The 25,306-nt window shown below is 36.4% G+C and overlaps 1 protein-coding gene across 3 annotated transcripts in view; it reads left to right on the top strand.

Moving 5' to 3' along the window:
* Window positions 1–25,306, top strand: part of cdh11 (cadherin 11, type 2, OB-cadherin (osteoblast)) — a 137,001-nt gene that overhangs the window by 28,494 nt on the left and 83,201 nt on the right. The window contains exon 2 of one of the 3 annotated variants that reach the window (XM_030156096.1): window positions 9,833–9,981. The exons of the other annotated variants lie outside the window; for them this stretch is intronic. The gene's annotated coding sequence lies outside the window, so the exon portion shown is untranslated. The remainder of the gene's footprint in view (window positions 1–9,832; window positions 9,982–25,306) is intronic. 3 annotated transcript variants of the gene reach the window in all.

Raw genomic sequence — 25,306 nt, forward strand, 5'->3', positions numbered from 1 at the left:
TCCACTGGGTCATTGCACCTTTTAAGGGTTAGGATTATATTGAAGATGAGTTTGAACTGATGTAGCTGAGGTTGTGTTTTAGCCACATGATAAACAGAAAAATAGATGTTCCCTTTCAGATTCAGTCTAACGCATGCATTTTGGTCTCACAAGTTTTCCCTTATAAGACTAACACTGCAGAAGAGAAATAAGAGCATAGGCAGTGGAGTAGAAAAGCTTTTTGACTTGCAAGATAAGAGGTTATTAAGGAGTCCAGGTGGGGAAAGACAGGAGGAACCTGAAACGCTTTATTAGTTCTCGATGAGACAGGAGTTTTCAAGAACAAGCGAAGGCTGGAATAATTGACTTGAGGTGTGATTGGAAAGGTTCTTTTCAAATGTGGGAAAACTCAAAGACAAGCCTTACATTATACTGTTTCCATTTCTAGTAATAATGAACAAGCATTAGTCACCGCTTCATCTTTAACACTAGTCAGCATTTCGGTAGCGTCTTTTTTCACTGAACACGGAGCCAATATAAGACCAAAGAGGAAGAAGAGAAGAGAGGAATAAAAGTAGTAACAAAATGAGGAAGGGGCAAGGAGACTGAAATATAGAATAGATAAAATAGGAAGAAGAAATGAGGAAAACAGAAAACAGAAGTGGAAAATGTGGTGGCAGATTCTAAGGACATGGGTGTACAGTGTGTTTCCAGCTGTGAAAAGCTCAATGTAGACCAAACATCTGACAGCAATCACACACACGACCTGCAGTTGGATGACGTTTCACCCTTTCTTTCTTTTCTTTCTTTCTTTCTTTCTTTCTTTCTTTCTTTCTTTCTTTCTTTCTTTCTTTCTTTCTTCTTTCTTTCTTTCTTTCTCTTAAATTCTTTCTTTCTTTCTTTCTCTCAGACCTGTTTTTTTTTTTTTTTTTTTCGTCTGGCCTTCTTCGACTTCTAATTTGATGAGTTTTCCATGGTTGGGGCCCCTTCCTCAGCTTGCATGTGCATTTGTGTGGTTTTGGCAAAAGAAACCGAGCTATTTCGGGCATTCCTGATTGGCTGGCCATGCTGACTAAAGTCTGGGTTTACTCTCCCCCTCTGTTTTCGATATTTCACACTTTATATTGCGCTCTCCTGCAGTTTTTTTCCCATTTGTTTCTTCTCCTCATTCATCCCTTCATTCTGTCTTTGACACATTTCTTTTGTTAAACAATTGATTGTGCACTTTTCAAGTAAGAAAACCTAACTAAAGTCCTTGGTTAATACCTCAATAGACCAGAATTTCAACATTGTGAAGTGAATGAATGTCTTTGGAACGGTTTTTCTTTGTTAAGTGTAGCATTTGCAATTTGTCTTGGAGTTTGCCTGTAAAAATCATTAAGTCCCTGAGAGCTTTCACAGAAATAAGGACACTGTTCAATTTTTACTGAATGTAGACAAGGTTTATAAAGCTGTTCACCAGAATAAAATGTCACATTGTATGTTCGTGCAAACCATGCATATGTGTAATTTTTACATTTCTGAACCAAAAATGTAGCTCAAAATGCACAAACCAGCGTTGTAGTATTTTAACATGTTATGATCCACTTGGCACTAAAAAGGTGCCTTGTGGTGCTTTTAGTATAAACGGACCATAATCTTAACCATAAGTACAAATTCCGTGACGAGTGGATGGTACAAGGTGAACCAAATAAGATGGCAGAACTTTTTTTGTCCTGACCCCATAAAGACCCAAACAACCACTGACGACCAAAACCATCTACTTATGTAAACTGTTTAATACCTGTTGATCCACTAATCCTATCAATACATATAAATAATTGGTGTAAAATGCAGTTTGTCGTCTTTTCATGGTCGTCAGATATGACCCATTTCGATGTTCAAAGGCTCCATAGTGAACGTAGAAACACCGTCATCTTCTACAACATTGATTCACCTGTAAAACCCATGGAGTTGGATCAGTGACAGCGGACGGAGACACCTGTTTTGACATTCAGTTAAATGATATACTGTATTTTGCTGAAAATGTCACTTTTTCTTCAGTTTTCTCTGTTTTGATATAATCACTTTGGATTTAGTCTGAGTTCTTATGAACATCTACATGATCAGTGAATTAAATATAGTAAAATATATGGTTTAAACTGCAAAGAAAACTTAAAATAAAGATGATAATATTACAATAAATCACTTAAGAAAGGTTAAATATAGAGAAAAAATCATTTGGGAACTGACACAAAAGTGGCACTGGGTCTTTATGGGTTAACATGGGTGGCCAGTCGCTGGATACATGAAATCTAACACTTTACCTCCAGTGATGTGATCTTTAGTATGCAAAGCTCAGAGGTTTTAGGCTTTGATTGTAAAATTGTTTTGGTTAGCATTGGGAAAAGATCATGGTTTGCCTTCAGTATTAATGAACGTACATTATGGGTGAATTCCAATGACATCTTTTCAAGGTTTTAAACTGAGCCCCGATATCTTTCCCCGGCCTAAACTCAACCAAAAAAAAAAAAAAGAAGATTAATAGTTTTTTTTTAATAGATGCCTCCAGCAATATACATGGATGTAGAAATGTACATATGACTTTTGGTTCAAAATTACTGAAAGTAGGTATGTACAATAGCAACATTTTATTCTGGTAATTAGGTTGCAGAATTCACCAGTCTATTAATTCCATGTGTCAGCTCAGAAAAACCCTCACTTTTTTCATCATTATCAGTGGAAATGCCACTGCTGTGTGTGCAGTCCAAAAAGACATATTGAGGTACACTTTAATGAGCACAATTTTAAAATAAAGAGCACAAGTTTCTCTCAGTTCCAAATATAGCACCTGTTGGATACAGGATGATGGTTAGTTATCTAGTTCAGCACATTTCAGTAAACTGTTGTTGTGAGCTAATTTCCAAAGTAGAGGTCATTCAGTCAAAAGTGACTGAAATGTCTGGGTGGTCCTGGAGGCTAGTGAGGCTATTGCCATGGAAACGGTGGTCAGTAAAAATTTGACATTACGTATTATTGGTAGGAGGATGTTTGAGACAATGAAGGAAAGTAGTAAAGTGTTTTGTGAGTTTGTGTGTGTAAGAGAGACAGAAGAGGAGAAGCTCACAAACATCAGTCATTTACATAACACTACAGCCGACTGCAGTAAAAGGGACACTTATTTTAACGGTGTGTGTGCTGGACCCGCAGGGATGACAGTGGGAGGTTAGAGAATAACACTACACACTCACATATTCACATGAACAGTAATGGCTTACAAATGAGTTGACTGTGATGTAAATAGCTTTCTTAAATAGATTTTTTTCCCTGTTATTTGTTCCTGTCTGCTGCTGCTCACTGCTGTTCCCTCTGTCATTCACCCCTTTCAACTCTAAACTTTAACCTCCACAGTGACAGCAAAAGAAGCCAGGGTCGCTCTCTGACAGCATGTCTAAATGTGAATGGTCTTTTTCTGTCTGTTTGAATCAGGTTTATGTATTAAGTGTGTCGCGTTGTTTCAGGAATAACCATTTCCTGATGTTGTGCAACACACGGGGAAGCTGATTTAAATGTCTGCAGTAATCCCTGCTTTACCAAACAAATACAGAAAAGGATAACCCATGTAGCCCTTCAGGGTATAACTACATACTCAGTTCATTGGAAAGACCTCATCAAATGTACATACAACAAAATGTCTTGCTACAGCAATTTAGATCAAATTCTCATAATAATTTACAGATTACAGAGAAATGCTTTTTAAATTATTCTTCTATTATGCATATAAAATTATATAATTTTTTTCCGCAGCCTGATCTTGATTTTTCTGTTTAACGTGATACACTTGCTGGCAGTCAGCTGCTTCAGAGAGTTTAAATAGCAGTGGTTTTAAGGACTTCTACAGATACCAGAAAAATAACACTGACATTTTGCCATTCATGTTTTACAAGGCTAGCTACTCTCCTAAAATGACTCAGTTCATATAATGATAGAAATTTCAATGGTGTCTTCCTAGAAAAAAGTCTTTGTTGGAGTTAGTAATAGTAGTAATGAAAATGATCCAGTTTTTGAAAATACATACCATTTTTTTTAAAGTACTAATAAATTGTTTCTAATGTAAAATCATCTTATCTTCATCTCATACAGATGGGAAATCTGTAGCACTTCAGGCTAGAACAGGTTGTCATTGCTAACATGCATACATTACTGTGTTTTCTTTAGTTAAATACTCTTTGTTAGGGTATGCTAACATGGCTAGGGGTTTAGAAACAACAAAGTAAGTACAAACTGAAAATATGAAAAGTGAAAAAAGTTTTTAAAATGTAAAACCATCAATCAATCATACTGGGGAAACTGTAGAGGCTACAGTGAGCAGAGAAGCTGTATAGAATAAAATAAAATAATAATAATAATAATAATAATAATAATAATAATAATAATAATAATAATAATAATAATGTGGTTTACAGGCTTATTAGTTTGGTATTTCTTGTGTGAAATGATGCACTGTTGGTAGATACCTCAGAAACAGAAGTCAGACCATGAATGCTAAACAAGACCATGTCATAAAGTTGCAAAGTTTATATATAATTTAAGGAATTTTACTTTGCCTTACCATGATAGCTCACTAGCAAAATGACCTTCATTTAGCTAAGCTAACATGGTAAATAATTTAGCACCAGAAGAGATAATAACACTGGTACAATTATTGAAAACATATGTGTACTTGCCCATTGTCTTGTTTTTTTTGTTTTTTTTTATGTACGAAAGTACTGATAAAGATGTAAAATGTTCTTACACATTCACCTACATCTTCACCTTGTAGCACACTGGTGGGTAAGCTAACATGCATATCCAAAAGAGTGACTTTTAACATATAGAATAAAAATTATAATAATACAGTTGTATACAGGCTTATTGGTTTGATGTTTTAGTTTTAAGTCTACCTAAGCCAGAGCTTTATCTTCCCTATAATGGTGTATTGTTGGTAGACATTATCATAATTGCTGATTTAAAATGCCAAAGTTTCTGTATAATTCAAGGAATTTCAAAATGGCTAATTGTGATTTCTTGCTGGCAAAGCAGCCTTCATTTGGATAAGCTAACAGGGCTAATGATTTAGAAACAAAGTGGTCAATAAAAATTATGCAGTTATTGAAAATACATGTGAAAAAAGGGTTTAAATGTAAAATTGTCTGTACTTTACATTACATCACTTATGCAAAAGGGAGGAAATATATTTCAGGTCCTTGTAGTGACCCTTCAAACCCTTGCTACTTAAAATCTCTTCTATTATTTTAGCACTGCCATGGCTTATTTTACTATAATGAATTAAAAAATAACAAGGTGTACAGACTGGTTTGATGTTTCTGGTAGGAGATTAGTTTGCTAAATGAGCCCAAAGCTTTGCCTTCACTTTTCAAACAAGAAAGTTTTGTGTGAGTCTACTATGGCATATTGTTTGTAGACACAGATGGGTGAAAGATAGAGATAGGACTTTAAATGGCCAGGTATTGCATATAGATGTCATCATACCCACTTGTGCTCACAGGTAATGATGCCTCTGCCTTTATCTTTGTCTTTGAGTGTGTCAGGAAAGTACGACAGAGGCACACAAAGTAGCCTTGTTCTGTACATATAAAACATTTCAAAAAGCCTCCGAACACCCTCCAAAAAGGGAGAGGAGAAAGGCGGGAGGTGTGTCTCTGTGTGTTTTGTGGAGGTGGGGTGGCACAGATTTGAGGCACAATGAAAAGAATATCTCAGTGTCCTTGGAGAATCCGCTCTTTGTCTCGCTGCCACTTTTTCACTTGTTGATTGACTCGGTCTTTCTATACATGCGTAATACCTGGGGTTGTAGTTGCGAACAAATATTTCTGGCAACACAGCCAACAAACGATGATTTACACACAGAAAAAAAATGCTCATTGTTATTGTGATGCAATGACTGTTCCCACCTTGAAAGGCTGTTTCATCTGTCTGTCATCAGATTAATCCATGTTACAAAAAAACTAGAAGCATAGATGTTTTTTTCTGAAGTTATATGAAATGATGTTCTATAGATCTTATTTATTTATTTAATCTGTTTATTTTATCTGTATAATTTATACCCCTCGCTTTTGGGTATAACCTCCAGTTGTTAGAGTTGTTAGAAAACTGCTCCCAGCTTTGGTTTTCAGACCAGAGTACACAACTAAAAAACACCTGAGGGATTGATATTACCACAAGTTGGTCTAAACACTAAAACTAAAGTGCCAAAGACAAACTGTTGGTTCTCCTGGACATTGTGAGTGGGGGCAAACTCATTAAGTGTGTCATTTACAGTACATATGTGTATGTTTGGACGCTTAACCCATAAAGACCCAGTGTCAGTGTAAGTTCCCAAATAATTTTTTCTCTATTTTGAGCTTTTGTTAAGTGATTTATCACCTTTTATTATGATATTATGCACAGTATTTTTGCATTCTTAAGTGAAAATCAGGGATTTTCCTATATTTACTTCACAGATCATGTAAAAGCTCAAATTAAAGGTGAGGGTTATAATGTCAAAAACAGACAAAATGGAAGAAAAAGTTACTTTTTCAGTAAAATATATCATTAACTGAACATAAAAGCAAGTGTCTCCATCCACTGTCATTGATCCAACTCCATAGGTTTTACTGGTGAATCAGTGTTGTAGATGACGGTGTTTCCATGTTCACTACAGAGCCTCCCAACGTCCAAATGGGTCATATGTGATGACCATGAAAGGATGACAAACTGCAAACACCAGTTATTTACACATATTGATAGGATTAGTGGATAAACAGGAATTGAACAGTTTAGATCAGTAGTTTAGATCAGTAGATGATTTTGGTCGCCAATGGATGTTTGGGTCTTTATGGGTTAACATGAGGTTTGCATTTAGCTAATGGAAACAAGCAAATGTCCTCCAACATAAAAAAAACTTCACCATAGACAAACTACAACTGTCTGACTTATCCTGTGCACGGTGAAAGTGCCTGAGTATGTCAAGCCATGAACAAAGAGCATGCTTTGAACATCTTTTAGATTGGTTTGACCCCTGGTCATGTCTCTAATCAACCTCCCCACACTTTACCTCTATCGATTGCTAGAAGGGCTTTATTTCAAAAGACCATAGATCTACATGAGCCATTTGGGATCCTAGAGATCCTTCCATGCTAATAGTGGCACAGGTGTCTCGTAAAAGCCCCTGCCATTACAAATTATTCAGACTGTGGCTGGATAACTTCACAACCGGTTAACAAAAAGCACAAATGCACCTTTGAGAATTGGTTTCAATGACACTAAAAATAGGTGATTTTTCTGAAAATGTGTGGAACAGGTGTTAGCCTCCTGGTGAGTTTTGTCCCGCTTTCTCTTCCTAAGCTCCACCTCTCTGTGTTTATCCACAGGACAGGACACACCCAGCATTTCTGGTTTCTTTCCCTTTCTCCACTCTTTATCTTTTGCTCACGCTCGCTCCCTGGATCCCCCGAGGCTCTTTAGAGGGGATCTGTGACAGCTTCTGGTGTGTGTGTGTGCGTGTAGTACTAGTGGCTCTGGTAGTAATGACAGGCAGATGGGGTTATTCATCACCATCCTCTGGAAGGAATAGCAGCCTCTCTCTCTGTCTTTATCCTTCTATCTAAATGATGCATCTGAATAATTATAGCTGAGACAAAATCATCCTCACTTTACTCCTAAGCTCCCATTTTTTTGGTTTTTGAATGCATCTAAAATGACCTTCTGCAGTTAGGGGATTATTATCAGTGCATTACAGCTCTTACCACTCTACATTTGTTGCACGTAGTGATGATCTGAGAATTAAAGATGTTTCTGCTGTTGCTCTCATTATAAATCATTGTGGGTACAGTTTTTACATTAAAACTGTGAATTCATTATTCCATATGCGAAAGCCTTATGGGAACACATTAAAACCAATGATGGCGTCATTCGGGAGTTAACATTTTGCATGTGTGCACATGCAAATTCCTGCTCACACCATTTCTTTCACATACAAATGCACATAACCACACAGAAACTGACTTTTTTTTTTGCAAAATAGGTCAAATCTCTGTTTGACCATTGAAAAGATCCCTTTATGTTCAACTCCTTGAAGACCACAGCAGCGCGCACTTCTTCACACAAACACACACATACACACATACATGCTGCGGGGCTGCCACAGCTCTATTATTTTTCTGAAGTGGCTTTTCCATTCCATGGCTGATGCTTGAGGGAGTGTGTTTGTGTGTTTGTGTTTGTGTGGGTGCTGATACTGTGATGGGAGGTGGGAGTACTTGACAAAGATTGTGACATAAACCATTTATAGTGCTGCTGTGCTGTTTGTTTGTGTGTGTTTGTGCGTGTGTGTGTGTGTGTGTGTGTGTGTGTGCATGCTGGAGGATTGGGGGGATGGGGGGCTCTAAATTCTTGGTCCAGGGGGCTTTAGTACTGGATAGATCCAATAATGTGAAAGAAGACAGAAGTTTATATATATATATATATATATATATATATACATATATATATATATATTTGTTTTTTGTTTGTTTTTATATAATAAACAAAAATATCCATCCCCCCCACCCATTTCCTACCCTGACAGAAGGTTTTTAAAACTATTTTTAGATGTGCACTAATATTCCCCTATTATTCTGAATGTGATGATATTCCATCTTTAAGGATCATATAATAAGCATATTCCATTTGGATGTTATAATTTTTTTTCTGCAATGAACTGGCGACTTGTCCAGGGTGTACCCCGCCTTCGCTTCTATGTAGCTGGGATAGGCTCCAAGCGACCCCCGTGACCCTAGTGAGGATAAAGCGGGTTCAGAAAATGAATGAATGAATGTTATAATTTTTTTTAGGATGTAGATGTTGGATATATTGATTTTAAAAGCAGTCTTTGCTTTGCAATGTGACTCGTTATGTAAACAACAACGAATATGGATATCAACAGGTTACTGGATGTGTGCGCACATCCTAACTCTAACGTCATAAGTCAGCCAATGGCAGAAAAAAAAAAAAAAATGCACAATGGCACAAACAGCTATTTTTATTCACAATATTTTGGCATCATAAACAATGCTACGCCATCATTTGAAATATGGACAAATATCTTGATTTTTTTTTTTTTACTGTAGCTGCAAATGTCAAATGTGTGCATATTTTATTTAAGGTGCTGTGTGTATAACTTGTGTCTCAAATTCAAACCTTTATATGTTACAGTAATTTGGTACGATAGTTTTATTGCCCAAAAGAGTCAGATTATGTGTACATTTAAAGTAGGGTGTCTCTCATTTACATAAAGGTGCTGTCACACCTGCTGTATTTCCACATGGGGACATCCTCAGATTTGTCTTGAGGTTACTTATGGTTAGCAGGTGTTGAAGCGGAAAAAAAAAAAAAAACAGTTTGACTAATAGGCTATGTGGATGGACAGAAGAAGAAGAACAGGCAGAAAATAAACAGAAAACATGTATTTGTCACTTGCAGTGTGTTTGGACCTGGTTTGTTGCCTCATCAGCCACAATAAAAGTGAAAAACAGGATGCGGGTGGATACAGTTTTGCACTGGCAACATGAGTTTAGGCTTGTGCTTCAGTGTTAAAACCATGCCAGTAACAAGCTTTACAACACATATTAAAAGCGAAAATGGAACCTATAACAGAAAAAGAAAAGCGAAAAAAGGGGAACACAAATGATATTGTGTTAAGAAAACAGGTAGATAAAGCGTGGTAGAAAAAAGAAGTAGAAGCAGAAACCGAGCTTCTCCAAAAGGTGGTTGTTTTGCCATTCCAGCCGCAGTTAAGAGTCTAATTGATTACGGCGACCCCTGTTTTCTAACTGCAGTCTTTGTATTGATCCAGTTACTGCTGCCACTGCTCAGCTCTCTCCAAGTGATTCTCCCAGTCATTACTGCCCAGGAGAGGACCACTTCTCTATGTTACCTCCAAAACAACTTAAATGCAAATCCAGCCCCTCAGCGCTGCTGTCAGTGAGTGGAGGACGTCGACATGTGAGTGGGCTTTACGTCTTGATTGAAAACACAACCGAGGCTAATTCTGAAACAATGAACAGTTTTTGTAGCCAATAATAATGTCCTCACTGTTGCTTTTTTATTTTAATTTTTTATTTTATTTCTTTGGGACAATAATCCTTCTAACGCCGATAAATGCCTTTCAAATAGACCCCATCCTCAAACATAAGCCTCCAAAAAAACATCTTACAATGTCTGAAACATAGGGAAAAATAAAAAATATAAACCCTATACTGTTTTTATGCCAGTAATATGCAAATGTACCACCATGCAAATTTGTTACCATGTCATTAGTGATTTTACCAGTATTAGCATTTATTCAATTTTTTTTTTTTTGCCATATATACTATGAAGATATCTCAAAAATGGGGTAAAATCTTACTGGTGAGGATATATAACTGGTTAACATTAAATATAATATTAATACAATCTACTTACAATGTTATATGTTGGTGCATTTTTTTTTATTTCCTGACAATTGTATATTTATGATCTTCATTTAGTTGTAAAAGCTGTTAAAGTGACAGTTGAAATACTTAGACAAGTACGTTGTTGGACTGTGAAAATGAAATTATTTAATACAATAATGACTCAACAGAACTTTTTTTTTTTTACTCTATTTAATAGTTTATTTCAGTTATGTTTGCTTAGCTTCACTGTGTAATTCCACAAGTATTACACAGGTCATGCATCCCCCCTTCCCCCATTACCCCCCATTTTTTCCTTCACGTCTGCTGTCGGCCTTGATGTTCACGCTGTCCCCCATACTTCCTTCAAATCCATGAAAAAATCCCCACATGTGTCCACGTGTACTGTGTAAAAATGTATGATGTCTTATATTTGTGCTTTGCATTATCTTCTTCTGTACTTTAACGCAGTTTCGTAGAGGGATGGGTCTTGTGGCGGCGCTGGACCGGCAGCGGCTGAAGTCCCTAATCTTCTTGAATGAAATTTCGTTTGTAGTACTTGTACTGTCAAATGACAATAAAAGCAAACCTTGAACCTTGAACCTAATTTCTGCTCTATCATGTATTTAAAAAAAATGGAATGGATTAATTTTTAATTCATCACTAATAACAGTAGATGGTTAGATGTTCATTTTTATTTTGTTGCAATTATACAATTTTGGTCACATGCTACATTAGCTTAGCTTTACTATCTTTAGCAGAGCCATTTGTTGGAGCTCATTTGACAGTTTTTCAACACATTGAAAACAATTGAAAGAGACAGTGAGATTTGATGGGTTTATTTTTTTAACTAAGAAAAATATACCTTCAGTAAAGCTGAGCAGAACAATAATTGAAAAGGAAATATAGGGGACAAATAAGTTCAGTTTTACCGGTCTTGACTCATACTTTTTTTGTTGTTCCCCCTTCCTCCTTACATACGATCCAGTGGACTCCAGGCGCAGCAGCAGCCTCATGTTCACCTACTTTACCATGAAATCAATTTCATGTTAAGTTACACTGTGCATGTGTCCTCCAGCAGAGGTCATAACCTTTACCTGCTGACTGTGTCTCCTTTCCTAAATTAAAAGACTGCATCACATTACATACAGACTCACACACATAAGAGCTACAGTCGCACTAAACAGACACACACACTAATACACAGCACATCGTATTACCTATATAAGGACAAAGCTATTGTAGCTAGCGCAAAGAAACTCAATAGGCTTTTAACATTCATTTAGCCTGGACAGCAGGGCTGACTATAGCTATACCAACTAGATCTGATAGCACATGCAGAGAGAGAGAGGCAAAGATGAATCGTGGCAGCCTTGTGATAGCAGAGAAAGTGCTGAGAAGGGTTGAGAGAGACACGGAGGAGGGCAGAGAGACAAAGAGACTGTAGGCTACAGAAGAAGGGTGGCCAAGGGAGGAGAGATGACTAAAAATATAACGAGCAGGTTCAAAAGAAGACCCATCATGAGAAGGATGGTTGTTGGGGGTGTGGATCAATTCAGCATAGACTGACACAGCCAATAAAAGGAACTGTAAACGGTCTGATGAGGTAGATCTGTTTCCAGGTTGACTGTATTTGTAACATAGTACACTGCACTTGTTTTCTGCAACTGCAGTGTGGGCAGGCTGGCTATAGCTGAAATAGCAGAAATGGTCCTCAGACCCTGTTTTAACAGCACTCAGCATACCCACAGTGGTTCACAATTCATGGTCGCTTTTTGGGGAAAACAGTTTTTGGATTTTTTGATCATGCAAACTATGTGCTGTTACTGGAGTTAAATCAACATTATTATTAGTAGTAATGTTGATATACTGGGGTGCAGATAAGCGAGGGGGGGAGTAAACATGACAAATTCATGGGGCCCAGCATTTGTGGGGAACCATAGAGCAGTGGAGGGGGTCCAGTGGATACAGGCTAGAAGTTGTGAAAAGTTTTTGTAAGATCCACTGTATAAAAGAGGCATAGAAGTCAGAAGCTGGATGTTGAAAGTATGTTACGTTTCAGTTTCATTTCACACTTCGTAAATGCATAAATAACAGTATGTATGCCCCACACACACACACACACACTCCAACAGATCGACAAGATATTGAATTTTATGAAGGGTCCATAGTGTTTAGCCTACAATTGGTAGTGGCACCCCTGTTGATATAGTCAATATGTTGATTTGTTACCATGGAACTACCATTGTAGTTTTATAGTTACTTTTAGTTCTTTGAAACATAATTCAGATATATACTGGAATAACTTTAAATATATGATGTAAAGTCCAATTTTTTATTTCATTAAAAATTGTTAATTTGTTATTCTAGCTTTAATGGTTTTTTTTTGGAAAATGACCATAAAAGGTTAAGTGGATCATTTGAGTATTTAAAAATGTATCTAATGGCATAATAAAGTATATCACAGATAAGAGTCATTCATTTAAGCAGAGCATCCAATTTTAGTGACATAAGCTTACCTTCAGTACCTTTTCCATAAAAGGGTGGGGCATGTTTTTAGAGAAATATTTCATGGAGTAAAGATAATGTTTTTTTTTATGTTTCATAAAACTAATGCAACTGTGATGTGTTGAAAAAATATACTTAACACTGAGAATTCCTTGTATCGGTACTTACTTTTTGCACCATGTTCTCAAAGGTCAATTACCAACAACAACATATGTGCACAAAAATTGAAGACACAAAATAGGATTGATAGCACTAAAACTGCAATGTAACAGTTGATTTTTTAGGCTATGATGATGTGACTAAGCTTTGGTGCTTTGGTTTAGGCACATAAAGAACGTAGTCATAGTTAGGAAAACATCACAGTAAGGGCTGATGTAAATATTGTTAGTACATTTGTTTTCCATGTATTAATATTTCATACAACTGCAACAGGTTAGCAAAGGGCTGCAGACATTGTTCAATTTAAGCCTCTTTTCTAAAGACACAGCACCATCTAATTGATTTTTTTTTTAGCATAACATACCCACATCTCATGGTTGAAGTGTTTCGGTAAACTTAAATGGGTCATATTTTGCGAAACCCACTTTTATTAGTCTTTGATGTATTTATTTGTGTATTTGGACCCTAATAGTTCATAAAGTGTGAATTTGAACCCTCCAGGTGCTGAAAAACTATCTTTATATTCATTCTGGCAAAAATCAAGTGGATTTCTACAACCTGTTTCAATTGCTACTTAATTTGTTATGTTTTATAATAGTTACGTCACGACATTTGCACATATAAGGTCAAGATGGACCTGTGGAGTTGAATTAATGAAGAATTCAAGCCAAACATTTACAGTTTATGTAGACCACAGGGAAATGTTTTAAAATACATAATTCCATTTAACCCATAAAGACCCACAAATCTGTCAGCGACTAAAATTATCTACTGATCTAAACTGTTTAATACCTGTTGATCCACTAATTCTATTAATACATGTAAATAATTGGTGTAAAATACAGTTTGTCATCTTTTCATGATCATCAGATATGACCCATTTGGACATTCAGAGGTTCCATAGTTAACGTGGAAACACTGTCATCTTCTACATTGTCATCTATTGATTCACCAGTAAAACCCATGGAGTTGGATCAATGACAGAAGTTGTAGATGCTTGTTTTTATGTCCATTGATATGTTTGCTGAAAAAAGTCATTTTTTCTTCAGTTTTCTCTGTTATAAAGTAATAACCTTTGAATTTACTCTGAGTTTTCATGAACATCTACATGATCAGTAAATAAATATATGGAAAAATACCTGATTTACACTGAAAAAGGCCAAACACAGAGGATAATATTATAATAAATGTAGATAAACCACTTAAGAAAGGTTAAAAATTCCCTTGGGGACTTCCACAGAAGTAACACTGGGTCTTTATGGGTTAAAAAAAAGCAAAATATCACTCCTTTAACCATTACTTTCCATGAAATGTATGTCCTGAATAATACTAATTCTAAAATGCTTATGTTGTGTCGAGTATCTTTCACAGTCCCATGGCTCCATGTTGCATTCACATCAATATATGAAAAAAAAAAAAAAGAAAGAAAACTTGTCTTGCAATAAATATACCAGCATTGGCTTCCAGCATTTTATTCCCCACCAGTTTGAGAACATCTCAAATTTAATTTTGTTTAGAGTTTACTGCCTGCCTCAGGTGGTAGAAGGAGAGAGGGGTGTTAGAGGAGCAGAGGTAGAGCAGGGAGAAAGCAAAAGAGGAGACTGGGGGTAATCGAGAGAGATAAATGAACATCTATAAACCCCACCCCCACCCCCAACATTTGTGGTGCAGAAAGGTTCTGGAGACAAGCATCCTCGTATTTAATCGACCTCTTTCTCATTTGTACTCCTTCTCTAGATTGGGACTGAACATAACTCAAAAACATAGTGGTGTGTCTGTGCGTGGCCTTGTGTGATTTGTGTATGTAGCGCTGGATATCAGTTTCTACATCAGCAGAAGTAGTGAATTAGCAGAGAGGAGATTACAGAGGGGATATTATGAAATCTGGTTATTGAAAAAACACTGAGCATTTTTTAATGTGCTTATGCATGTGTGGACAAAATGCAGGATATAAATTACAGGGTTTAAAGAGGAAGTTGTTTTTTAAAATAATTAAATGTTCAGTAAAATGATCATCAGAGTGTGAAGACATAGCAGTTTTATTGCACATATATGGTAATTTGTCACTTTATACCTCTAGGGGCACCCTAAGACCTTGTAACATCCAGTTTCCATAGATAAACATGAGAAGAAAAGGACTGAAGTGATAACGTGAGGTTCTACTCCGCAGTGATTTGTTCGTTTTTTTTTGTTTGTTTGTTTGTTTTTGGTGCATTAGTTGCTACTACCCTGAAAGGTGCTAATACCAAAGATCCTCCAAGCCATATATGACTCTCTAGTCATAGGAATTGGTCTCCTAAGGGGGCAGAGCCAGAAGGTTTGAGAACATTGTGGATGGATGACAGAAGATTCTTGAGGTCTAAATAAAAAAAGAACAAAAAACAAACATTGACATCAAGTTTACTAATCATATCATATGTTTGAGAAGTGTCATTTTAATGTCACAATTTCCTGAAAATATGTGACGAAAAATTTTTATTATTATTATTTTTTTTTAATGTATGTATTTATTTCGAACAAAGAAACAAAATAAAACAAAACAAAGCAAATTAAGACAAAAACAAAATAACATTTAAATGAACAGAATCTGTCTTCTAGTACGTGCAAGTCTGAATTTTGCATGGTCGAAAAGGAGTAGGAAGAAGTATAAACTTAGTTCATCTTACCCTTCAAGTGCTTTTACACCTTTATCACTAACTTAATACAACTATCAAACAATACATTTTTCCTGATTTTAGCATTCAACCACAACAAACACATAATGCAGTAACTGAATTAAGCACAATATGTTCATGGCAGTACAATCATACATTTTGACTCGACAATTCAACAGTTTTCTTCAATAATTACAGCATGTTTATCAATACAACATCATCCATGAACAAACAGCCCTCATTGTTAAATACTGTACCTCTCAAGAATCAATTCTTTATATCTTTTTTTAAACTGAATTATGTTCGATATTTGTATTTTTGATATTTGTATTTGTGTGAAAATGTAAATCATGTTCCCCTCTGTCTTTGGAAGGAATGGGACAGTCTTCCACTAGTCTCCTAAAAGTGTGGGACAGTCGAGAAATCATTTGACACTGAAACAGGAAGTCACTCTGTAGTGAAGTGTCTTGTTCTGTTCTTAAGGGAGCAGTGATGTGTTGATTTAAGTTCAGTAGCTGCTACTACACTGAAACATGCTATTTCCGGTACTGCGCTAATGCACTGATTGCAATTAACACCTTTCTCTGCATTATGCACATTATAACCTTCCAAATGGTGCTGATTTATTGCTAAAAAAAAGTTGCAACGAGACAAGCTAAAATGTACTCTTCAAAGACAAAAACACTGAGTTACACATACCACAGAAACTACTAATGCTGGACCAGCAACTTTCTGTGGTGTGAGTGAAAATGATGCTGTTGCCAAACGAGTTTGTGGCTTTGAAGAGAGCTTCAGGGCGTCAGTTCCCATAGGAAAGAGGTCTTTACTGTAAATTACAGCAGTGAAAATGTTCTAAATGTAGCGTACAATTACTGGTGCTAACATTTTCAGCAGTTTGGCCTTGGACACCAACACTGAATGAATTTATGTCAAATTCTGAATTATATTCCCTAAACATATGTATGTGTTTATAGCCTTAAAATGGTGCACTTTTGTCCAGGCCCAAAACCAACTGTTAAACTAAAAAGAGGTTGCACTATTTTTGTGGCTCCAGAATAACGATGGGGGACAAATTCCACATTGCATTGATAAGAATTAATGCCGCTTGCTGTTGCTCAGCTAAGCTTTCCATTACTCAGACATGTGGTGGCTATTTTTTTATTTTTTTTTGCTGAATTATCTTTGCCAAAAGCTTTTAGCTGATCTTAAAATAAACAGCGAAGATGCCGCGAGCGTAGGAAAATCACCAGATGTACAGTTACTTTCATATCAAGCTGCTTATTAAGTCTTGTGTTTTTTTTCGTGGCACCGACTTAGGACAGAAATCCATATAGCGGTTTGCACTTCTCATCTCGTCCCCGTCGCCTCTTGCCGTTTTGCCTCCTCTCCCCAGATGCCTTTTAGAGTTGTCATTGGAGAGTGACCTGTATTATCTATCTCTGACTCTCTCTCCCCGGCTCTGTCTCTTTCTCTGTCTGAATGGAGATTTAGATAAGAGACTCTGAGCTGCAAGAAAGCAGCCTCTGAATACCAAGAGACAGGCCAGGACAGAGGGAGGAAAAGAAAAAAAAAAGAGGGAGAGTGAACAGAGAAGGCCAGAAAAGGGTGCAGATTTACTAAGCTGTTTGCACCTTGTTTCAGACCCATCCTAAGGCTCGGGAGCTTCCTGGTGTTTATCAAACAGTCTCACTGGGCTCAAACTGCACTTTGACTGCCATATGAAACTCATCTTGCTTGTCACCTCTTTCCTTTTGACCACAATATAAAAGGTTGTCATCCAAATAACAGCAGTGTATGATAGTGTATGGCGGTACTATTTGCTGCTGCTTGTGAGACAGTTTTGTGTTATAACTCCAACCTGCAGACACAAGATAGTTCACCACATGTGCACAAAATGTCCCTATCATCCTTGGCTTTTTTTTTTTTTTTTGCTTTTATTTGTGTATGTGTTTGATATTCTGTGTGAGTGTATGCAGAGCTGTTTTCATCCACACACACAGTCCACCATTTAAAATGTCCCCAAGGTGATCGATGAGGTGGTGATGGAAACGTCATCCGGTGCTAATACATTTATCATCGCTCATCCAGCCTCATGAATTTCTTCTTTTGGATTTCAATCATTCTTACTCTTTTACCACAGGACCATTTCAGTGCGGTGATGCATATGAGAGACTGCGCAGCGGTTTTCTCCGAGGAGGCAGTGGCGAGCGTGCAGGCATCCAGTGTTCTGACTGGACTCGATAATTAGCGGGCAGGACAATGATAGCCTGTGTTTACGTGAAGCCATGTGATTGGGCAGTAAATAAAGAGTTGGCCGTGGCAATGCTTTAACCTTTAATTTTTTATTCACATAAAACAGTGGGAAAAACGTCTTTTTGATCCTCTCTGGTTGCAACTGTGAAACTATAGACACCCACATGCATTTAACTGATATTTATTGCTAGTTGCTGCACTTTTGGAAGCCAAAGAACAAAAATACTGCCTTTTACTGAGGTCCTTTTTTACTATGGTAAAGGACATGGTATAGAAATAATATGTTATTGATCCATAGAGGAAATGCTCTCTTTCTTGTGTAATGTAAGGCTGAGTCACCAGTGTCTGGAAAACTACTCTTGAAATATTATCAGATACAACTGGTTACTCTCTAAAAAATGCAATAAATAATCAAACAACTTTAATAATATCAGCAATGTAATGTAATGTACTAGTTTTCTCAAATAAGTTTTATAAAATGCTTTAATATTAGCAATAAAACTGAAAATTTTTAAAACGAAATAAATAAATAGATAAATAATACAGATCAATTGGAATTTTCCTGCAATTGGTAATTTGAAGCAATTTATGAGGGAGGAATGGGGTTCCTCTGAAGACAAAAAAGATAAGATACTTAACTTCCTAAGACCCAGCTATGGGTTTTTTTGTCCACATTTGTGGACAAGACTTTCACAACTTTATACAAAGGACATTCACAAAGGACATTCCATAAAAATTTTAAAAACGGCATTTGAAAAAACTGTTGCATCATGATGTTTTCAATACAGGCACTTACTTAATAACAAACTAAAAAAGCTTGTACTTTGCTGACATTTCCTGGGTCTTAGGAGGTTAAGGAATAAAGTCTTAATATTTCAAGGAAAAAGTCACAATACAACAACAATAAATTTGTACTAATTTGAGAAAAAAAAGACCTAATATTATGAGAGCAAAGTAAAAATAAATAACACAGGGAAAAGGCCATAGTATTAGCTGACTCAAGCCGTAACTGTAGGAATAAAGAGTTTGAATTGATTGAGTATTTGCACAACTTTACAAAAGACTTATTATTTTTGATGATGCATTCTGCATATTTAAATAGATGCTATTCTGTAGTCTGTTACTCTGATATTTCCAGTTTATGAGTTTATTCTCATAACTTTTTTCCTAAAATATGAGTTTAATCTGGTAACATTCTGAGTTTTTTTAAAACATATTTTTTTAAGTTGCAAAGCCATAGACTGTGAATACCCTATTTATTACAGATCCTATCCCTCCACTTGAGACATGAGCTACGCATAGGCCAACCCATGGCCAAAATTCCTGTGCGTCTATATACATTTTTGGGTCGGACTAGTTTATTTTCTAGCCATCACCACAAATTATTATAGTACTGTTAACAATTCTATGTTCCAATACGGTTGTACAGAGGGTGGTGCATAGTGGTGTAACTAGATGCATAGGTAATGACTAACATTAACATAGTTATCTAACTCTGTAACTTTGATTATTGTAGTTTATTCTTTTAATATTATGAGTTTTCGCTTAAAATATTTTTTCTTCATTCATGAAATATCTTTTTTTTTTTTTTTTTTTTCACTTCAACCCTAATTCATCTTCATAGTAATTGGGAGGATAGCTTTTTTTTTTTTTTTTTTTTTTTACTTTCTTTTGAACATTGTTCACAATAACACTAACTTTTATCTTTGCTTATTATTATTATCATTATTATTATTATTATTATTATTATTATTATTATTATTATTATTATTATATTAAAAATTATAAAATTGATGATAATAAAGTGATATTCTAAAATGTGCGTTATATTAGGAATTAAAAACAGTTTCCAGCTATAAATAGGACTGAGGGCTTGAATAAGTGGAACGATTCAGTGTCTTGTCACTTCCCAGGCTTTAAATATACATTGGGTTCTGCAGTTTAGAAAATTTCCCAATTACTTACCCATCTGGGAGCACATAAAAATAGAGCTGCCATAGAAAATTAGCAGTTTTACGGATATGTAAGATCACAGCCACTCTTCCCTTAACAATTAGTCACTTATTTATATGCAATTTGGTGTCAAATCAGGTTTCATGTGTGATTGTAGGCTTTGTTATTTTTCAAGCCGGATGTTAGGGTAGCTGGCACACTGCCAGGCATTTTCTGAGCTGAGATACAGTTGTGAGAGATCATAATATATTCATGTGAGTGTGTGTTTGTGTTTGTGTGTACCATGGGCTCAAGTGCTATATATGAGTAAGGGAGCGTGTCTTACAATAACAAACTATCTAAATGAAAATCAACGACAAGTGAGGCAAGTCATAAGTGAGTGTGCACGCCCATACATAAACGGTCCAGCCATGCAGAACTGAATATGTAAAGAGCAGGCTGACTCCCTCTCAGTCTCTCTTCTCCTCTTTATCCATCATCTATCTCTTTCCCCACTCCTTATCCCTCCTCCCGGCCATGTCACTTAAATGACTGTTGCTCGTTTCTCTCTGTCTCTCTAAGTCAACATGTCAACTGGAATATTTCTCTTCCTTCAGTCACACCGCCATAACACACACTATCATTATCTGTTTGTGTCACTATGTGGGTGTGTAGTAATGTAAAGTTAGTGTGACTATACATATGTGCATGTTTAATCCCATAGTAACTGCACAGAAACATATAAGTCAAATAAGTTGTGCGTTCTGGAGGAAACGATTCAGAGTGTTCTCTGGTAAAGTTTATAAATGTCGACCTCATCAAAGTCATGTGAAATGCAGAAGAAAGGTACCAGAGGTAACAGATGAAGTAAAACAGACAAGAAGACAAAAAATAATGGAAAACACCTAAAAACATTAAAATATTTTATAAAAAAAAAGATGTACCAAGACAAAAAAGGCACAAAAATGCAACAAGACTGAAATTAAATAAAATATCTAAAATGCCGAAAATGACATAAAAACAGATTTTCAGATACAGTATGGTGGCAGTGGAAGAGTCAGTAAAAATGATGATTTATGGAAATGAGTGATGTAATAAAAAATATCTGTTTCAGGCCTTGAGCTGACAAAGTTTGTGAATTGCTGCTACAACACTATAGCACTAGCTATCTCGTGTCAGCTGAGAACAGCAGACCAATATCCTCAAGGGATGAGTTAACACACGAGCATGTGCAAGTCTAAGTCTACATTTTAGAGGGAAATGCAAAGTTAAAGTACCAAGTAATCATTAATAACATAGTCATTGTAAAACATGTAAATGAATCTTAAACTTAATATTATTTTACTATTTATCCTCAGATATTAAAGGTTGCTGAATCCTGTTTTAGGAAAAGATGCTGGGTGTGGTTTACAAACATCTGACAAAAAATGGCTTGCATGTAAACCAGAATTTTACTCTAAACCCAACTGAAGTACCTTTGTTATGAAAACTTGCAAGCTTATGGAAGTAAAGACGCAAACTCTCTGGTGGCAAAGTGGATTTTCACCTGAATCCAATGAATCTAATGAAAGTAGAAAAAAAAAAGTTGAGAAGTTTGTCAATCCTTTACTACTAGAATATTGTAGTGATACAGGACTTTACCTCAAGCATCACATTGGTTCTTAAAATGTATTTCTCCTGCAGTCTAAAATGAGTTTTCAGTATGGTTTAGTTAATTCTCACACTAATAAACACACAAATTGAAATGCAAAAGAGGAATATAATCAGCGTGTGGGGGAAAAAAAATAGTATATACAAATGATGCAAATATACGCAGACAAAAGCCTTGAGGGCCCACTAAAGCAGCTCACCTCACAGCAATAAAGAAGTCTGTTGGAACATTTAGGACGAGGTCTTAAGAGAATTAAATTACTTCACTGATTTTAAAACATAAGCAGCTTTTTGTAAATGAGCCACATTGCCTCACCCAAGAGACTCCACTGAATTAGGAAAAAATCAATGTAGGAAACATAATGAGCTACAGTTTACAAGAATATCACCAAAAAACAGCGCTGACGGCATATCGGGAGCAGAACTGCCCAACTACAAGAATGTCGCCTTTTAATAATCATCATGTCCCATGGGCTGTATAATGTACAAGTTTGTGCAGCACAAACAGAACAGGACTTTTTATAGTTGGGAATTAACTCTTTGCTGGCTTTAGTGCCAACATCACATTAAGATGTGCGCACGACAAGAGTGAAAGTGTTCATTATTTATTTGGATATATTCAGTTCATTTCAATTTTATGTGTAGAGCCCTATATCACAACAAGGTTGCCTCAGAGGGCTGTACAGAATTAGTTAAATATGAAAACAAACAACATTCAAATAAACAGAAGATCAAGCAAATGGATTAAAGTCCTGGGCATCCCCCATCCTTAGACCCTCTTTCATGGCAAGGAAAAACTTCAAAAACCCAGTGGGAAAAGAGAAACATTGGGAGAACCACAGTGATGGAGAGATCCACCCCCATGGACGGACAAGCTGTAGATGCACCAGGACTGATGGATGTCCATTTGCGGATGTAGTTCCAGTCTGTAAAGACGCAGTAGGGTGGGGGCACATGAGGGGGTCCATGTGGTGGTGCATTGAAAAGTAAAGACTGTAGCTTTGAGCGGTTTTGTGGATTTTGATTGTAGTTTTATTCAGGTTGTTGCTCTTAAGGGGATGGGGTGAATTTAGTCCTTGGAGCTACAGTAGGTTATTGAGATGAAAGGCTTCTTTTAAAGGCATACAGCGTCAACATGTTAGACTCTAACCTTGCACATATGCCTGCTGTTCACACATTCAGCACTTTGAGTAACATCTATATCGGACTGCGCAGTTACAAATGCAAATCTACAGCTTCTTTTTAATTAATTATCATATGTAGCCGAAGTGTAAATGTGAAGATTTAGAGGGAATACTGTATGTTCTTCAGAGAGTTCAGTTAGAGATCAGTTTATTTAGAGAGTGCTAGATCAGGAGAAAACTCAGGACATTTTAGTAAGGTCAAGATGGTGGGGAGGGAAAAACTTCTTGTTAATGACAAGAAACTTTGGACAGAACCGGGGTAAGCGGCCATCTGCCTCGACTAGTTTGGGTGAGCGGAGGGGGGAAATAAACCCGTGGGCAGGTTGAAGGAGACAGTAAACACACATTGTATACATACAAAGCCAGAGACAGCTACAGGAAAGCACAAGGAGAACAGAGGAATACTTCCTGCATTAAAGAGATGCTTCATTTTATTCAGTGTAATGGTCTGTTTTATTTTGGTCGTCATGCCAACCTCATGAACCTCGTTTCCTCACCATTGCCAGGAAAAACAGAATAATGTCTGATGGAACTGATGGGTGCCAATCAAAAGTTGTGTTTTCCTTAAGTATAACGTGAGCTTTTGAAAAGTTGCAAATTGCAAAATGCAAATTTCAACTGGAATCTAGTTTGAAGCAAATAAACTAGGACATGTAGCATGGCTATGAGGTGGTGCTGTAGTCTACAATAAATAGAACATTATGGTGCTGTTTTCCATCTAAAATGATCATGACGTTTTTGTTTGTTATGTTTCATGGATGAGACTTTGCACCTTTGCTACTAGTAGCCCTGTTTCAACATTTTATGGAGAAATTCCAGGATGGGGCAGCTGACCAGTCATTCAAGTTGAATATTTGTGACATCAGAGCTTTGTGGAGAAAAAAGTGTTTCTATATCCCATTATGTATATTAATTCTTTCAGAAAAGACCTCAAGCAAGTGTTTTTTTTTTTTTTTTTTTTTTGTTAGTTAAAAGAGTGAGCAGGATATTTACAATCTTGCTCTAGCCATAAAAAATTTCAAATGCAAATGTTTCAAAATGTGCATCAATTCAATCCCTCTGACGTTCCACTGCTGTATTGCATCGCTGCTGCCGGCTCTTTAAACCCCTGCACCACCCCAGCATCCACCTGTAGGCTGCAAGGAAGTTATTTATTCGTCACTCCCCAATAGCTATATGTTAAATATCTACAGGGGGTGACGATCCCGAATCACTGAAAAAAACAAAATCTTACCAAGTGTATTTTTCTCATTTCTAGTCAAAGTATCTCGCCACACTTAAAATAAGACATAATCACCTAAAGAGTAACTTTTCAGTGAGATATAAGAACTTACTTTTAGACAATAGATCTTGAAAATCTTATTTCAAGAAATCTTTCTAAGATCATTTTCATTTGTTCCATTGGCAGAGTTTTTTTCTGCTTAATTCAAGATTTTTTTGTTTAATTCAAGCAAAAAAAAAATCTGCCAATGGAACAAGTGAAAATTATCTTGGTAAGAGTTCTTGAAATAAGATTTTCAAGATCTATTGTCTAACAAGAAAAGCACTCGGAGAGCGCAGACCTCTGCCAAGACAGATCTGCCCCCCCTCTGTGTTTGTTTGTTATGGACGGATTTTCATGAAATTTTCAGTAAACGTTGATACTGGCACAAGGAAGAAATGATTAAATTTTAGTGGTGATCGGGGGTGGGGGGGGCCTGCGGGGGGGCCCCAGTGATTGGCCCTGGCGGAGGTCTGCGCTGTCTTTTCTAGAAAAGCACTTGGAGAGGGCAGACCTCCGCCAGGGTCGATCAGTGGGGCCCCTCATGGGCCCCCCCCCACCCCCGATCACCACCAAAATTTAATCATTTCTTCCTTGTGCCAGTATCAACATTTCCTGAAAATTTCATGAAAATCCGTCCATAACTTTTTGAGTTATCTTGCTAGCAAACAAACAAACACACACACAAAGCAAAGCGATCCCAATACCTCCTGGCGGAGGTAATAAAAATTAGTTCTTATATCTCACATATAAGTTACTTTTTAGCTGATTATGTCTTATTTTAAGTGTGATGAGATATTTTGACTAGAAATTAGAAAAATACACTTGGTAAGATTTTGATTTTTTCTAGTGAGCCTAGAAGTTACACTGTAAATGTGTTTTAACACTGCAATGAATAATAGTTGACAGCCTGAAATGAATACACATAGTATCACAGAACAATACTTAGCGGCAGTAATACAGCCTCATATTTCAATACTCATCTAGGTTACTATAATGACAGCTGACGTGCAAACTGTCAAGTAATATGCACGTGATGCTAATAGCCCTTATCTAATTTTAGATAATTAAACTCTAATGTTAATTGTAGCACTTTACATAATGTTAACTAAGGCTATTTATAGCTGCTTCCTTTGACTAATATTATACAATATGAATAGATGTCATTATCACCATCTGTTGAAATTTCCCATGATCCTTCACTACTTCCCTACATCATCAAACTATGCATTTCTTATTGTTTTAATTGAGAGACTGTTGGTGGTAGAAAATCTCACACTGTGTGTTCAAGGAAGA

The sequence above is a fragment of the Sphaeramia orbicularis genome, chromosome 15 (genome assembly GCF_902148855.1).
Source record: "Sphaeramia orbicularis chromosome 15, fSphaOr1.1, whole genome shotgun sequence".
NCBI classification, from domain to species: Eukaryota; Metazoa; Chordata; class Actinopteri; order Kurtiformes; family Apogonidae; genus Sphaeramia; species Sphaeramia orbicularis.